Raw genomic sequence first — 12,025 nt, forward strand, 5'->3', positions numbered from 1 at the left:
AGCTGAATACATCACCTCTGCTTTCAATATTGTGCTATTATCTAACTGAATCGAATCCCCAACCCCAACCTGTTCTCCTGTTTTGACCATGGACAATATGTCTGTCGGACTTTGACAAATTAAACCAGCTCGATATATGGCAATAACCTTCACAGCAAAACACTGGGTGGAGGTGTGTGGTGAGGGGGTTTGGGGTGTTACAAAGGCAGAGGAGCAGAGACTGAAAGAGGAATGGAGACACGTTCAGATGGATGAGTTGATCATTCAAGCAGGACTCGCTATTTCAAACCACAATTGAATGTATGTACATCAACTTTAAATGCCAACAAGAGAGAGTAGCTGAAACATGCTAAATTATCTGAGATAAAATGACAAGTTAATTAATTTCTCCAACAGTCTGAAAGCTTTATAATTACTGTCAAAAGAAGTACAGCGCATAAAAATTTAAGAACAACATCAACCATGCTTGGAAAAAGGTCATTTTTGGGTTGCAAAATGAAATCATACTGCAGTTAAGACTAAAAGTCTTTATATAAGTAGTGGATTCAAGTTTATGGTGATCTTTTAATTTTATCCACATGTTTCTTTTGATTAAAAGTAGTAACATTTTGGAGTGTTTAATTCAGAGTCCTGACGTAAATCTGATAGAGAATCAGTGAATGGAGCAAACGATTAAGGTGATGACAAGAAAAAACCTAACATGAAAGATCTGGGGCTCATCCCGACACATTTTGACTCAAAGTCCAGTGGAAACATTCAAAAAGCTGGTCATCAGATTTATAGGAAGAATTTGACAGCTATGTCAATAGAGATTTTCCATTAATCATTTAAAAAGGGATGAATTTTAACATGCTATTTTCTAGTAAAATTCTAATAAAAAATAGATATTTCTTTTTCAACTTGACACTACTTTTACATTCCTGAATCATCTTTCGTGATAACGTCTGTCTTACTATCAGAGTAAGAAAAAAACTCTTTGGGTGGATAAAAATAGATTAAATCCAAATCTGCAAATCTACTAAGAGGCTATGAAAAATTTGGGGCTTAACTGCACTTTATTTACAACCTCCCCCCCCAAAAACACCAAGTCACATCAACACAGAATGTTAAGATTTATCTGTATATGGGAGGTTTTATTCAGAGCTACAGTTGTCTATTAATTGTTTTCCAGACAAAAAACTATTTGAAACTACAGAGCGTAATAACCAGTCACTTTCAACAAACATCAACTTCAATTAAGACAGTGACAATCTGACARAAGCATCAACCAGTCCATTCTTTTCCTCAAAGCAAGCTTATTTAGTGACCCTTATTAAATTGTTTAAGCGGGACTTGCTTTGCAGACACGTTTTCCCAGGCTTTTGACACAAAGCTCCTGCAGCACACTTGAACCACACTGCAAACAAAATATCCTCTCAACAACCCAACAATAAAGGGTCGTTAGGCAACTATTGTTGTGATTTCCTCTGCTCGGCGCGATAACGCCTTGATTGATGCCGAGCCTCCCCAGTTAATCACCTGCCCTAGACGACGACYGTAACGCTCTGGCACAAAATTAAAAACTGAGATGATGCAGCAACTTCAAAAGGCTGACAAATGTGCAAAAAGCTGTGCGTGAGTGAGGATCCGAGACAGGTAGACATGCACTTACCACAAAGTAGCTCGCACATGCAGATCAGACTCTGCTCCATTTAAATAAAATAAAAAAAGAAAAGAATAAAAAAAAAGCTCAAGTTAACTCACCCGCTCGGAGCTTTGTGATGGACTCAGTCTTGTTCTCTTTAATTTCTTGGTGGCGCTGCGCAGACTTTCTGCAGGAGGGCGCTCAGCCGTCCTGTGCGGCTCCACGTAAAAGCATCGATCTCTCTTGGCCAAGTGGAATGAGTCCCTGCTGCCTCCACGAGAGTCAGATGTGCTCAGCCCTCTCTGCCGCTCACACAGCCTCACACAGACGCACAAGGAAATATGAGGATGGGCAGCCTGGCGTTCCGCTCCCTCTCTCTCTCCCTCGCGCGCGCKCTCTCTCCAGCGAGCTGAAGATGCTCTCACCCTGGCTGCCGGTTTCTSCCCCTGACACCCCCTCCAGCTATCCCCTCACTCTGTCACTCTTTTTTTTTTTTTTTTTTTTTTTTTGCTGAGTTGAACTGCATGCGATCTCACCATCTGCCTTTTTTTTCTCTCTCTTGCTCTCTCAATTGATTCCTCTGGCTTTCACCTCTCTCAGAACTGATCGATGTATCTTTGCTTGTGCAGCCTCTAGTGGCCGTGCTGCTCGGAGGGTCCGAATTTATATATTTATATATTTTATTTTTATATTTTTCTTTTTAAAAAAAGAGAGAGAACATGAAGGTTGCTCTAGGATTTCAGCTTGCATCAGCTAGAAAGGGGAGAGGGAAAACCATTAGAAACACCATGCATTGCTGAGAAACGCATCTAGGTAGATATTCTTTTTTTTTCCCCCAGTTTCCTCCTGTTACTTGTTAAAATGAACCATTGATAATTGTTGATGTTAAAGAGAAAATCTAAGAGAAGACTAAATTAACGTTTCATTGTGAGTGTTATTTTTTTATTTTAATAATGTCCCTCTAACTGTGAGGAGATGTAGATGTTTAGTTTGACAACCCTGATCCACATCATTTTCTTCCCATCTAGACTTTAAGCAGCTGCTTTTACTCGGAAGCTGAGGGCATTCTTCTCATCAAACAGAGCGCTACCATCAGGAAAGTATTGTTTCATCTAGGGTGGTGATAAATGTTGCAATTTGTAGGTTTCTTATTCTCTTAATACGCCAATATATTTTAAATGAAGGGAACCTAAAGATCTTGAAAGTATGAAACATCTGGTCAGTTTTTTTTTTTTTTTTTTTTAAACATGAGTCATTTTAAAGCAGACTTTTCTGTCACCAAAGAGTTTTTGGAGCTGCAGCCGCTAAAACAGAATCATCTTTACTACATATATTAATGCTGATGATGCGATGTAACCAAACACAGTTTCAGGAAATGTTTGTGGCATTCTTGAAAATAAACAGGCGATTGGAGCAGATTTATCCTCCCTGGACAAAAGCGATATCTTAGACCTAAAATCTTTCGTAATTTATCCTTTTTAACATGTATGTCATATCTGATTAAGTTTTAATCCTTTTAAGATTAATTTAATATGATTAGCTGTGGTAGCTTCAGATGCATATTAATTATGTTTTTATGACTGACACTTTTTTTGTTGATGTTGGCTTTTGTTTTCATTTTAAATGTCATACTTGTAGTCAATTCATTATTTTCCATTTGCATTTTATTATTTTTCCATCTAAAAAAAAAAAAATCAAAAACAATGAGGATGATATTCAACAAAAGTGAAAAACACTAACTGTATATACGGTGAGCAGATGTCTCCCATTGTAAAGCCATAAGCGTTGAATTAGTAAAGTTGACGGTTCTATTTCGACGTGGATAGACAAAGAGCAGGAGAGAGACCGGTTACAGTGCTATTCCACTATTTAATGAAGTACCTCTAATTATAGTCAAGAGAGTTGCTTCATTGCTGAAATCACATTTACTTTGTGCCAGCGATGCCTTACGTTTTAGAACTCATGGTCTAGCCAGTCCTTGGTGCCTTCAGGGACGATATTAATTAGTAGTCTCAGAAAAACTTGGATGTCTTCACTGCTTTTAGAATCTACATCTCAGCAAACTTTAGAAAACTGTAACGCTAATGTGCTAAAAATCAGTATAGTTGTAGTGAATCAGATTGTTATGACCAATTGTGTGTAACAGATCGTATGTTTGAAGGGACATGTCAACAGCTTGTTGTGCCGTTTGTAAATTATACAATTGAGACACATCTCAACTTATGTTTTCAGCATGTGTGTGTTGAAAATTTACCCTAAATGAGATTGGTTTTAAAAGAAAATGAGAGAAATTCAGCTAAATTTGAACCAACCACTTAAAACCCTGAATATTTACGCTATCAAACAAAACCAATAGAGGAAGATCTTTGGCAGATCACCAGAGAAAATATTTTTWAAAAAAGGATCATTGGTCAGATCAGATGAAGCATCATTTTAAGTTTAAGAAAAAAGGTAATTCATTTATATTTATGATTGTTAAAGGTGACTTGTTATGTAAAATCAACTCTTTTGAGCTTCATACAATGTTATCATGTTATTCCCCAATTATAAACATATCTGGAGAGTTGCTTTGGTTCTTTCATGCATATTTGAGGAATCCCGGCCTGTAAAAGTGCAAAATACAATCATCAGAATTTATTTGACTGCTGTGTGACCATAGCTGCAGTTTGATGCTACAAGTTTAATCTTTGTGTTTTATCTTGGTTTGTTCACAAATCCACCTTAGTAAATAATAAATTACCAATGATTGCTTTTAAGCTTGGCCAATTAAACTTGTCCCCATCTCCTAAATTCCACCAAATCTATATTGAAACATTCTTTCTGGTGTGGCTCTTAACAGGAAAAGGGGGCTCCAGATCATATTCTGCTTAAGACCTTATACCACCGTGGGCCAGCCCTGCACGACATGCTAAAACCGCTGCACTGTGTATCCTTTTGCTAGATGCAAGAGGCAAACAGGGAGATTAATTTATGTGGCACTGGTAGGGCTGAACCTTTTTCGTTTCGTGACCATTGAATTTTTAATAAGCGCCACAAAGGCCAGGGTATTTGGGATGAGTTTCTCTGATCTTCGTTCTTCGTTGTCAGGCGGCTGGCCCTGTAGCGGTCGTTCATGTGTTTGCAGATCCCTCAGGCTGCTCACTGAGCTGATCTGCCTGGTAGAAGTGGAGGGAAGCTGGAGAAGGTATTTGATAAGATATTTGAGACATTATTGGCACTGCAAAATGAGAAGGTTCTGCGTAACTACGCCGCAAGCGCGGCAGCTTCTCCACGGGCTTAAACCAGCATCCCACTAGCCCGCCAGGCCACAAGGGAAATCTCCGGTAGTGCTGTACACCAGTCAGTTGAGTCCATATAAATGTACTTCTGGTATCATTAAAATGCTACAGAGCCCCTACAGATGAGCTGATATTTAGCTTTGTAATATGACTGGAAAATCCTAAAACAACATCGGCAATGTGCCTAATCTCTCACTGAAAAATTCAGAGGCAATAAATATGCAAATATTCAGTTTTCACAGCTTAAGAAATGAATTCAAAATACTTCTTACCTCACTGAAACATTCTAGGTATTTGTGAACAAATTTCAACACACAAACACACATTAGGCGTGGATGGGTGGTAAATCCTCTTCAGGTTTACACACCGCTTGTTTCTTTATTGATTTAAGTAAACCTTTAAATTATTTTAAACCGCATCACCTTGTAATTATTGCGTCACATTAAAGACGGGGGAGGTCACAGAAGCATGGAGGGATCCAAATGCAAGGTAGAACAGAGCGTAGGCTATGGGAAAGCATCTCGAAACCACAACAGAAAGAAAAGAAATCCTTGTTGTCATCCTTGAATATTTAACTTTGACCTATAGGTTATTCATGCATTCCTGGATTCTTTTACTAAGAAACAGTCTGTGTAAAAATCAACTCTGGAGAAACCCAGAATAAAAAGTACTGTAGCAAAACTGCAAGGTATGAATTCACAAACACACATGGGAGAAAGCTTGAGAAATAACGTTGGGTAGGTTGGACTCAAACGAATACAAAAGTTGTTGTCGCAGAATGACACACTCAAACGCTGCACCAAATAATGCATGAAAAGACAGCTCCCGGCCTCAAGAAGTTTGGCAATGACACAGTGCAACGATCATACAAATTGATTTAAAAAAATGTGAAAATATAAAGCTCGGTCAAGCGTGTCTCCTGACCTGAATTCAATTGAGCAGATTTGTGATGTTGTGGAAAGCAGAGAAGAAATCAAACCTTTTCTGCAAAGCGCCACTGAAAGGTTTTATTTACAAATACTGGCAGAATATCTCTGATGCCAAGCATGCCCAGAAGGGCTGAAAGCCTCATTAGGAATGAATGCAAAGATACAAATATTTAAACATCAAATCAGGAACCGAGTCCTTCCTCTGAATGCTTAATGGCATGCAACATTTTGGTTTGCATTTTTAATGAATTATTCAAGTGTTACAACGGAAGAAAAAAAATGATGGTTTAAAATATAATTTTTTGGAGATGTAAGATTTTGTTTGTGTTCGCTGTTGACGTGTAGCTGTAGAAGAATGAACCTTAAAACAGAAGTGCAACGATATCTTGAAAATTCTTGTTATGTTGTTACTTGAAATAAAATAAAATAAAATAAATGTTTAGTATTGAGTTCTTCTCAGGAAGTCACAGCAGTGTGTTTGCATCCGTTCACCTTTTTGTAATCACTGAAATAACACAGAAGAAAGTGTAGAAATCGACCAAAGTACCAGAGTACGTAAGTAAGTATTTTCAACAAACAAGGATGGATAATAAGAGAGTTTGTGTACAACAGAATATGTGGGCAGAATAAAAAGGAGCTGGCCTAGAAAGAGATCCACAGGGTGCCATTAGCCAGGTATAGCAAGAGAACCTGATGCTATAGCTGTCACAGCTGATGAACCGCCTTTGGAGGAGATCACTTGCCTGCTTACGGAGGAGTCATCACGGCGAACTAATTAGAAAAGCTCGGTCAGGAAACTGTAGGAAAGGATGCGCACAGATAGAAAAACCACACACTCAGACACATTAAGTGCGATCAAGCCCTGAGAGTGTGGCTACACTTGTCAAAACAACACTCCCAAAAATATATACATTACAGCTGAAGATTTGTTGTTTGTAAGCAGCGCACTCTGTTCATCCTTGACAACAAAATGTCGAAGGAATAAAAAAAATACGAACAAGCGAATGTAAATAAAATACAGGACGTACTGTACATTGGACTTTTAAGAATTCCCTGTATCCAGCAATTTATTTGGCCAGTCAGCAATAGAATACCATATTCCAAATTACAATGACAAACTTTGTGTGTGTTCATGTGTAATTACACAGGCAAGATTCATGCAACCATAAAATGAATTGCATTGATAATATAGCCAACATAAACCTGACAGAACCAGCTGCAAAGGCAAATAGAGTGCATAATTTACCCTGAAAGACAATGTCTATTTAGAAAGATTTCATTGGATTCCATCACCATATGTACAATTCAGAGGCACTGCAGCATTTCAGCAAATGCAGAGGCTTATTGTGTGTCCTCATTAATAAGCAAGTTGAAACAAAGTTTGAAGTTTATTACATTCCCCAAGGTTTAAGTGTAATGGTCTCCGTATAACTTTCAGTATGTCTACATTAGAGACTAGAATTCAAACTTCAATAGATATTTTCAGCTCTTTTGTTTGAGACCAAAACTGCAGAGTTAAAGTTTCATTGAAGGGGCAGTTATTGTATTTGCATACTCTGGAAATACGTTGTAGTTTTTATTCGGACTTTTCCGAACCGATTGTGTCAAAGTCCACAGCAGTCTGTACACAGAGTGCCCGCTCCATGTAACGCGCCAAATTAAATACAATTCATAGCTATTCAAAATCATATGTCACAAATATCTTCAAAAGTTTAAGTTAACAATGATATTGTACCTACAGTAGCTTCCTTTGGCGTGGGTTCGCCACACATTACAGATCCCTCCTCTAAACACAGTGATAAAAGCACTGTGAGGGTTTGTGACTTCGCCTCATGATGTTTGATATTCATTGAGCAAGAGCCTAATCTTGGTTCAAGCCTTATATTTATCCTGCATCATTTTAATAYTTATGGTAAAGATCAGAGTATTTACAGTGAAGCCCAAGAATGAAATCATCAGCTTTCTTTTGGAGGATATACAAAGACACTCATGAGCGCAAAGACGCACCCAATTTGTTGAATTGGATCAGGGGATAAAACTTGCATGCATTCATGTAAAATAAACTTGCGCAGCAATATATTGTTTCCCCTCTCTCGGAATGTGAATACCATGTTTTTCCAAACAGCTACCCTGATTATTCCAAATAGCTATTTCTATGCAAAACACAGTAAAACAAGCTGTACTGTGCAGAGTTCAGTGCTCTCTGCTGCTCCAGCAAGTTCCCCATTTCTTTAGCTCTCTCTCGCAAAGCATTCCTGGCTACAATGCCAGTCACATTTCTCATTTTGTCCAGCCATTCATCCCATTATTGTCATTTATGGGTCTCAGAAAGGGGCTATTTGAGAAATCTTACAGTAAGAAATGATTTCAATCACTCGTACGACCTCGACCCATTTTCCCTGTGCTCTCAGCTGCTTCCAATATTCTTCTAGCATCCATGTAGTCAAATGTTTTTTATTCTTTTTTTTATCTTGAAAATTGAAGCCCTAGGCAACGTTCTTTGTATTTAATGAAGACTGGTTGCAACACACAATTAATCTTGCAATCTTTTACCTGAAAAAAAATAAATAAATAAAAGTAACAATAGCAAGGTGAACTGTATGCTTAGGGGTGTAAAAATCTCTTCTGAGTGAAATTTCAGTTTAGAGCGTATGTTGTGTGAATGGATGTATTCTGAGACACTTTTTTCCCCTTTGTGAGCTACTTCATGATTCAGGACAAAACTGTTCCTGCAGAGATGAACCATGAGCCTGTATAGTACCTTTAAAGCACACACAAGTCAGACACAGAGGAAACACAAAGGGAACAGTGTGTAGTGTTCCTCCTCAAATAAGGCTTTACAGGCACTCTTCTGGAGATCAAAGATATAAAGGTTTTTTAGATGCCCACTTTAATCAATAACACTTTCCAGCATTGAGTTAAGTGCTAACTATAACCCCATGTGTCTCCACACTGTAATGAATCAGCAATCTATTCCATCTGTACCCCAACAGGAATATGCTCTGAAACAGAATGTGTTTGCATTACAACAAGAAATGAAAAGAATCCTCAAATATTGTTCTTCTTAAAACCTACAGCATGTAATTTTTATAATAAAAAATATGTTTACATAATTTTTTAAACTGTCACAGCATAGTGTAAAACAGATTCTGTGAAAAAAATTAATTCAATCATTCTCTGCCTTCTCAGTGTTAACTAGAAACAACCAATCAGAGCCAGGATGATGATATTACCGCTGTCAATCACTCTTGTGTAAGCATTGCTCATCGCTCTTCTTGAGTTTTACCTTGATCTACGTCTTTGCCTGCTTCTATAATCACTGGATGTATGCATCGCCTGCATACATGCAGTGGGGTATGTTTGTAAACCTTGAAACGGGCACTTAATCATATTGTGTTAAAGGTAGAGATGTGCCGATCAGGTTTTTTCCTGCCGATACCGATCACCCATAATTATTATTTTTTTAATCATAAGCACTACCAGTTACAGTATGTGGACAAAGGAACCATAAATTCACCTTAATTTAGACAAAAACTTGTTTTTAATAACTTTTTCCAAGATAAAAACAAAACAGGCATTGTGCAAATTGTACTGCTATCGGTAATATTATCTTTAACAGACTGAAAACATTTGAAGGCTCGGAAGGGGCTAAATAATGCAAAAAGTCAAAATAAAACCTCTCAACATTGCCAAAGAAATTCAAATGTAAAACTTAACATTCAAAGGCAAATACAGGTTCCATTACAATAAAGACCCACCTTAAGCCACCTGAGTTACTGAATGAAACCTTCCTGATAACACTGCGGATAGCTGATTACTGCTAGTTCGGATTGGCTGTTTCTGACTGAGCGGAATAATTATGCAGAACAGGGAGGAGGCAGAGGAGATCGATTATTTTTTCAGAGATTATTTGTCTTATGTGAGGACAGCGAAAGTTTTAATACGCATGTAAAATTTATTTTTTTAAGTTAGATGCTGCAGCTTTGAATAGAGGTTTGGTGTGAGAGTCACTACCAGGTGGAGCAGAAGCGTCTGTGAAATATAGCATAGCAGCGGTTCAACAGCGAGAGCAGAACCAGCGTCTTAAATCGCAGCTTGAAGACTTAACCCTCCTATTATGTTGCGGGTCAAATTGACCCGTTTCAAAGTTTAAAAATATTTTTAAAATAGTTGCAAGTATTTTTATTGCATGAAACTTTTTCTATTTGTCTTAATAGGTGAACTCTACATATAAATTGAAAATTTATTCATTTTACACATTTGCAGCCCCCCCTGCATCTACTTGTTACATCGATACTGTTCGGGTCAATTTGACCCGGCAGTCAAGTTAAAGTGCAAAAAAAGATTTAAAATGTCCAATTCTGTTTGTGTCCTTACAGCTATGAACCTTATTTCACCACACACACACAAACACAACACAACACACCACACAAACCCACTTTCTCCCTACTCTCTTTTCTTCACGATGAACTGCGAGAAAGCAGGTGTTCATACAACTTTTGATGGGAACCTATTCTGTTCCCGTGGGTAAACTCCACCCACACTGAGTGGACACTCAGTACAAGTGGAGGGGAACATAAATACTCTCTGCATGACTCATTTATCTTGATTTTAATTGGCGGGTCAATTTGACCCGGAACAGTATGTGTGTCTCAAATTCAATTATAAAGATCGCCCTTTGAAAAAAAAAATTAAATGTAATATAAAATTTTTTACCAAAGATCACTTTCAAGGAAATTATTGATTTTTTGTGTCTAGGTTTTTTTCAGTATGTCCAAATGAGTAATTGAGTAAGTTGTCGTCATTAATCCTTAATTTCTGAGAAATAAAAAACGTAATTGCACAAATTTTGATTGAGATGGTTAGTATTAGAGTTAATAATCAGATAAAAAAATGTTTTGGAGGAATTTTTTGGTTCCTGACACTATTGCATGATAAAAACTCTCCCCGGGTCAAATTGACCCACGAACATTATTGCTATACCTCAGAAACGAACATAACAGGAGGGTTAAATAATTTTGCGGGGTATTTGTTTAGCTTTCTGACCGTCATGCTAATCCGGGTGAGTGTTTGTAGCTGCGCGCTGCTTTACCTGCTGTCTGATCTTCCATATGTCATTTTTACTGCACTGAGCCTCGATGTAGCCAAACTCCGTCAAGTATGGCATTGTTTTGATGCCATATTAGATTTGTCGTGTTGATGCATTTTGACCTGCTTCACCTCATATGCTTCAATTTTCCGCAGCAACACGCAAACGTCCTCAATCACTCAGTGCGTTATAGTTACACATCGCTTAGGATTTGTTGCTGCGCGTTTGCGCAGTGTGAAGGAAAGAGGAGACCAGCTGCACAGGCAGGYTGCGAAATGAGATGCAGGTGATCGGTATCGGCAACAAGAGACTGTGATCGCCGATCACCGATCATACACTTTTTCACGGAAATCGGCCGATTCTGATCGGTGGCCAATCGGCACACCTCTAGTTAAAGGTCAACTTAAAGTAAAATTTAAAAAAATAAAAATAAAAGTATATTTTACATTCATATATCTTAATCAAAATTCTGACTGAAATTATTCTCAACTGTATTGGGAAAATAATGAAAATCACACATTTCCACCWGCTAAACAGAGCTACAAAGCGGAACTGAAAATTCAGAATTCTTGTTTCCAAGGCAAACAGCTGTTGCTATGTGACATCACTGTGGACAAACTATCCAGCTGCCAGTATGTCCATCTCTGAAACGGAAACAGATTTTGCTACAGAACCAAATATAAAAACTGTCCAGATGCACCAAATTGGACCTGTCAAAAAGAGTGGAGAATCTGCTGCTCAGACAGAACGCTCTGAAGAAAATGACAAGGAAAGTGGCCTTGACTGGAGTGCTGGGAGGACAGTGTTAAGAATGAAAATCCCAATCGATGAATCATAATTTGTATCGACATATGGAGCATAAAATCAGCCAACAAAAGCATTCAGTACGTATTTTTATTCCCTTTCAGCACTGAAAGGAGACACTTTTACCATTACATTCGAGAAGAGTTTCTAAAAAAGTCTGTGCAGTGTCTGAGGAGAAGAAGGAGGCTAGCTGATTATATGGACTGAAGACACTCCCTGAAATCACACCATGTCTCTGTGGCCTGATAACTTTCTGTTTTTCTGAGGAATGGCCCTTACATTACAGAACAGAATCAAAAAT

At 38.0% G+C, this 12,025-nt stretch overlaps 1 protein-coding gene across 1 annotated transcript in view; it reads right to left on the reverse strand.

The window, feature by feature from the left end:
- The window catches only part of tnr (tenascin R (restrictin, janusin)), a 170,276-nt gene extending 168,185 nt beyond the window's left edge, over positions 1–2,091 (reverse strand). Inside the window, exon 1 of the mRNA XM_017309882.1 lies at positions 1,744–2,091. The gene's annotated coding sequence lies outside the window, so the exon portion shown is untranslated. The remainder of the gene's footprint in view (positions 1–1,743) is intronic.
- Positions 2,092–12,025: the final 9,934 nt, after the last annotated feature.

This window comes from Poecilia reticulata, linkage group LG17 (assembly GCF_000633615.1).
Source record: "Poecilia reticulata strain Guanapo linkage group LG17, Guppy_female_1.0+MT, whole genome shotgun sequence".
In the NCBI taxonomy this organism is placed as follows: domain Eukaryota; kingdom Metazoa; phylum Chordata; class Actinopteri; order Cyprinodontiformes; family Poeciliidae; genus Poecilia; species Poecilia reticulata.